Genomic DNA, 6,329 nt, shown 5'->3' on the forward strand with positions numbered 1-6,329 from the left:
ACCACATTCTGGGCTGTGAAACACACCCCAACACATTTAAAAGAGCAGGAGCCATACAATAGTTGCTCTCAGACCTCTATGAAATTAAACTAGAGAGCAACAATAGGAGGAAATCTTGGAGAATCCCTAAAGAGCTGGAGATTTAAAAATATATTTCTCAATAACACAATGGTCAAAGAAATTGTTTCAAGGGAAACGTTAAAATATTTTGAGCTAAATGAGATGTAACTATATCTTGACAAACATTTATGAAGAGGTAGGGCTTGGGAGAATTGATAGTACTGAAAGATGTGTGTTGGAAAATCAGAAAGACATAAAGTGACTAGGCTTCCTTCTTAGAAAACAAGGCAAGAGAATAGTGTCATATAAAACAAGCAAGAGAAAAAAATAATATTATTGCAGATACCAATGAAATGGAACACGGGAAATTCTCAGACCAAATCCACAAAACCAAGATATAAGCTCGTTTCTTGTAAATATCAGTGAAAAGGATGAACTCTAGCCTGGAGAAAAATGAAAGAAAAAGAGAAAATGTACATTAATATCAGACACAAGAGGATCACTACAGAGCCTATGGAGGTTGAAAGAATTCAAAAGTAATACTTGGTATTTACCCCCAAAGATATAGATGTAGGGAAAAGAAGGGCCATATGTACCCCAACATTCATAGCAGCAATGGCCACAGTTGCCCCACTATGGAAATAGCCAAGACGTTCTTCAACAGATGAATGGATAAAGAAGATATGATCCATATATACAATGGAATATTATGCCTCCATCAGAAAGGATGAATACCCATTTTTTGTATCAACATGGACAGGACTGGAGGAGATTATGCTGAATGATATAAGTCAGAGAGAGTCAATTTTCATACCAGGGAGACGGGAGTGATTGGCTGGTTTTCTCTGAGGGTGCACTGAGCATGGGGCCCTGATCTCTTGGCTCTTCCGGACCAGAGATTGAGAGGCCACCATTTTCACTCTCATCCTCCAAAGCTCTATGGAAAGCACTCAGGGAACAAAACTCCCGAGAACAAACCGAGTAGATTACTTGGTCCACCCCCAAGCAAGGTTGGTGCAATTCTACCTCAGACAAAGACAACTGAGAATCATTGCAACAGGCCCTTCCCACAGATCAGCAAGAACACCACCGAAGACCAAGCTCACTGATTAAGGAGGACAGTTGAACTCCAGAGCTAGGGGAAAGGAATGCATAGAATTCATGACTTTTCCCCCATGATCCTTTAGTCTTGCAAAGTTAAATTAATTATTTTTTAATTTTCTTTTTTTCTTACTCTATTTTTTAACTTTTGTTCTTTCCTCTTTTAGTGTTTTTTAACTAGTTTAACTTCACAATAGATTTCTTTTATAAAAATCTTTTTACACCTTCATTGTTAGAGTCATATTTTATCCCTTCATTGTATTTAACCTAATTTCTTGTATACATATAGGGTTTTTTTTCTAAAAAAATTTTGCGATACAATTTCTTCAAGTTGATTAAAATATACCCAAATCTAGCACATGGCTTTGTCCTGGTTGCCAGCCAGAACGTGTTCCCTCCTCTTTTTTTTTTTTTTTTTATTTTCCTATTTCCAACCAACTTATCAATTCCTTTTTAAGAATTTCTTTAAAATTTTCATCATTACACTCATATTCCATCCTTTCATCATGTTTAACCTTATTTTTGTATATATATATATATATATATATATATAAGTTTTTCTTTCTTTATAATTTTGGGAGGTAGTTTCTCCTAAGAGACAAAATACACCCAAAATCAAATGGGTGGCTCTGTTCTATTCACTAGCCAAATGTGTGTGTGTGTGTGTGTGTGTGTGTGTGGGTCGGTGGGTGTTATACTGGTGGCTGGGGACCTAATCAATATGGACATTGGCAATTGTCAGAACTAGAGTTCAGAATGATGGTTCTCAAGGTGTTAACTGGGCTCAAAAAAGGCATGGAAGATATTAGAGAAATAAATATGTTAGACTAAAATATAAGAAAATATCTAATAAAGATATTAGAATAAAAGATATTAGAGAATCCCTTTCTGGAAAAAGAAAATAACTAAAATCTAATGAAGTTGAAATTTTAAAAAGTGAGTAATGAGCTGCAATAAAAAATGGAGGTTCTTTCTGCTAGGATAAATGAGGCAGAAGAGAGAATTAGTGATATAGAAGACCAAATGACAAAGAATTAAGAAGTTGAGCAAAAGAGAGACAAACAACTACTGGACCATGAGGAGATAATTCAAGAGATAAGTAATACCATAAGCTGAAACAATGTTAGAATAACTGGGATCACAGAAGAAGAAAAAAGAGAGAGCAGGGCAGAGGTATATTGGAGCAAATTATAGTAGAGAATTTCACTAATATGGCAAAGGGAACAAGCATCAAAATCCAGGAGGCACAGAGAGCCCCTCTCAAAATCAGTAAAATAGGTCCACACCCCATCATCTAATAGTAAAACCTACAAGTCTTAGTGACAAAGAGAAAATCCTGATAGCAGCTCAGAACAAGAAGTCAATAGCATACAATGGTAGAAATACTAAATTGAAAGCAGACTTATCCACAGAGACCTGGCAGGTCAGAAAGGACTGACATGATATATTCAGAGCACTAAAGGAGAAAAATATGCAACCAAGAATACTATATCCACCTAGGCTACCATTGAAAATAGGAGAGATTAAAAAAAAAAAAAAAAAACTTCCAGGAAAAACAAAAGCTAAAAGAATTTGCAAACACCAAACCAGCCCTACAAGAAATATTGAAAGGGATCCCCTATGCAAAGAGAGAGCCTAAATGTCATAGATCAGAAAGGAACAGAGACAATGTACAGTAACAGTCACCTTACAGGCAATACAATGACACTCAATTCCTTTCTTTCAATAGTTCCCCTGAATGCAAATGGGCTAAATGCCCCAATCAAAAGACAAAGGGTATCAGATTAGATAAGAAACCAAAGCTCATCAATATGCTGTCTGCAGAACCACATTTTAGACCCAAAGACACCCAACTTTTGTAGCAACATGGACAGGACTAGAAGAGATTATGCTAAGTGAAATAAGTCAAGCAGAGAGAGTCAATGATCATATGGTTTCACTTATTTGTGGAGCATAACAAATAGCATGTAGGACAAGGGGAGATGGAGAGGAGAGGGGAGTTGAGAGAAATTGGAAGGTGAGGTGAACCATAAGAGACTATGGACTCAGAAAAACAACGTGAGGGTTTTGAAGGGGTGGGGGGATGGGAGGTTGGGGGAACCAGGTGGTGGGTATTAGAGAGGGCACATATTGCATGAAGCACTGGGTGTGGTGCAAAAACAATGAATACTATCACACTGAAAAGAAATAAAAAGAAAATAAATAAAATGAGGAGGTGGAAAACAATGCTAATAGACATAAAAAAAAAGCTGGAGTGGCAATCCTTATATCAGATTAATTAGATTTTAAGCCAAAGACTAATAAGAGATGAGGAAGGACACTATATCATATATCAAGGGTCTGTTCAACAAGATCTAACAATTTTAAATATCTATGTCCCTAACATAGGAGCAGCCAACTATATAAACTAATTAATGACAAAATCAAAGAAACACATCGACAATAATACAATAATAGTAGGGGACCTTAACATGCCCCCCTCATGGAAATGAACAGATCATCCAAACAAAAGACCAACAAGGAAAAAGGCCTTAAATGACACTGGACCAGATGGATATCACAGATATAATTAGAACATTCCATCCCAAAGCAACAGAATACACACTCTTCTCCAGTGCACATGGAACATTCTCCAGAATAGATCACATCCCAGGTCACAAATCACGTCTCAACCGGTACCAAAAGACTGGGATCATTCCCTGCATATTTTCAGACCAGAATGCTCTGAAGCTAGAACACCATCATAAGAGGAATGTTGGAAAGAACTCAAATACATGGAGGCTAAAGAGCATCCTACTAAAGAATGAATGGGTCAACCAGGAAATTAAAGAAGAATTGAAAAAAATCATGGAAACAAATGAAATGAAAGCACAACTAGTAAAAATCTTTGGGACACAGCAAACATGGTCCTGAAAGGAAAATATATAGTGATACAAACCTTTCTCAAGAAACAAGAAAGGTCTCAAGTACACAGCCTAACCCTACACCTAAATGAGCTGGAGAAAGAACAGCAAAGAAAGCCTAAACCCAGCAGGAGAAGAAAAATCCTAAAGATCAGAGCAGAAATCGGTGAAATAGAAACCAAAAGAACAGTAGAACAAATCCATAAAACTAGGAGGTGGTTCTTTGAAAGAATTAATAAGATTGAGGAACCCCTGGCCAGACTTACCAAAAAGAAAAGAGAAAGGACCCAAATCAATAAAATCATGAATGAAAGAGGAGAGATCATAACCAACACCAAAGAAATGCAAATAAGTATAAGAACATATTATGAGCAACTATATGCCAGCACATTTGACAATCTGGAAGAAATGGATGCATTCCTAGAGATGTATAAACGACCCAAACTGAACCAGGAAAAAATAAAAATAGAAAACCTGAACAGACCCATAGCCAGTAAAGACATTGAAAAAGTCAGCAAAATCTCCTCACAAACAAGAGCCCAGGGCCAGACAGCTTCCCAGGGGAATGCTACAAAAGATTCAAAAAAGAATTAGTAGCTATTCTCCCCAAACTGTTCCAAACACTAGAAACGAAAGGAGAACTTCCAAACTTATGAGGCCAGCATGATCTTGATCCCAAAAGCAAAATCTCCTTCAAAAAGCAGAATTAGCAAGACAGGAAACAATGTGTGTTGGAGACGATGTGAAGAAAGGGGAACCCTCTTACACTGTTGGTGGTAATACAAGTTGGTGCAGCCTCTTTGGAGAACAGTATGGAGTTCCTGAAGAAATTAAAAATAGAGCTTCCCTAATGACACTGCAATTGCACTACTGGGTATTTACCCCAAAGTTACAGATGTAGTGAAAAGAAAGGCCCTCTGTACCCCAATGTTTATAGCAGCAATGGCCATGGTCACCAAACTGTGGAAAGAAACAAGATGCCCTTCAACGGATGAATGGATAAGAAAGATGTGGTCCATATACACTATGGAGTATTATGCCTCCATCAGAAAGAATGAATACCCAACTTTTGTAGCAACATGGACAGGACTGGAAGAGATTACGCTGAATGAAATAAGTCAAGCAGAGAGAGTCAATTATCATATGGTTTCACTCATTTGTGGAGCATAAGAAATAACATGGGAGGACATGGGGAGATGGAGAGGAGAAGGGAGTTGAGGGAAATTGGAAGGGGAGGTGAACCATGAGAGACCATGGACTCAGAAAAACAACCTGAGGGTTTTGAAGGGGCGGGGGGGTGGGAGGTTGGGGGAGACAGGTGGTGGGTATTAAGGAGGGCACATATTGCATGGAGCACTGGGTGTGGTGCAAAAACAATGAACACTGTTACGCTGAAAATATTTTTTTTTAAAAAAGGATAATTACACACCAATATCTTTGATGTACACAGGTGCAAAATGCTAGCCAATAGGATCTGACAGTACATGAAATGGATTATTCACCATGACCAAGGGGGATTTATTCCTGGGATGCAAGTTTGGTTCAACATCTGCAAATTAATCAATATGATACAATACATTAAGAAAAGAAAGAACAAGAACCACACGATACTCTCAGTAGATGCTTGAAAAGCATTTGACAAAGTACAGCATCCTTTCTTAGTCAAAACATTTCACAGTGTAGGGATAGAGTGTACATACCTCAATATCATCAAAGCCATTTATGAAATCCAATAGTGAATATCATTCGAAATGGGGAAAAACTGAGAGCTTTTGCCCTAAGGTCAGGAAGACGGCAGGGGTATCCACTATCACCACTGCTAGTCAACACAGTACTAGAAGTCCTGGTGTCAGCAGTCAGACCACAAAGAGAAAGAAAAGGCATAAAGAAGAAGTAAAACTCTCACTCTTTGGAGATGATATGATACTTTCTGTGGCAAACCCAAAAGACTGCACTCCAAAACTACTAGAACTCATACAGGAATTCAGTAAAGTGTCTGGATATAAAATCAACTCACAGAAATCAGTTGCATTTCTATACACCAACAACAAGACAGAAGAAAGAGAAATTATGGAGGTGATCCCATTTACAATTGCACCCAAAGCCATAGATACCTAGGAATAAACCTAACCAAAGAGGCAAAGAATCTCTACTCAGAAAACTATAAAGTACTCATGAAAGAAATTGCAGAAGACACAAAGAAATGGAAAAACATTCCATGCTCATGAATTGGAAGAAAAAATATTGTGAAAATGTGTATGCCAT

Source organism: Mustela nivalis, assembly GCF_964662115.1.
Source record: "Mustela nivalis genome assembly, contig: HAP1_SCAFFOLD_931, whole genome shotgun sequence".
Lineage (NCBI taxonomy): Eukaryota > Metazoa > Chordata > Mammalia > Carnivora > Mustelidae > Mustela > Mustela nivalis.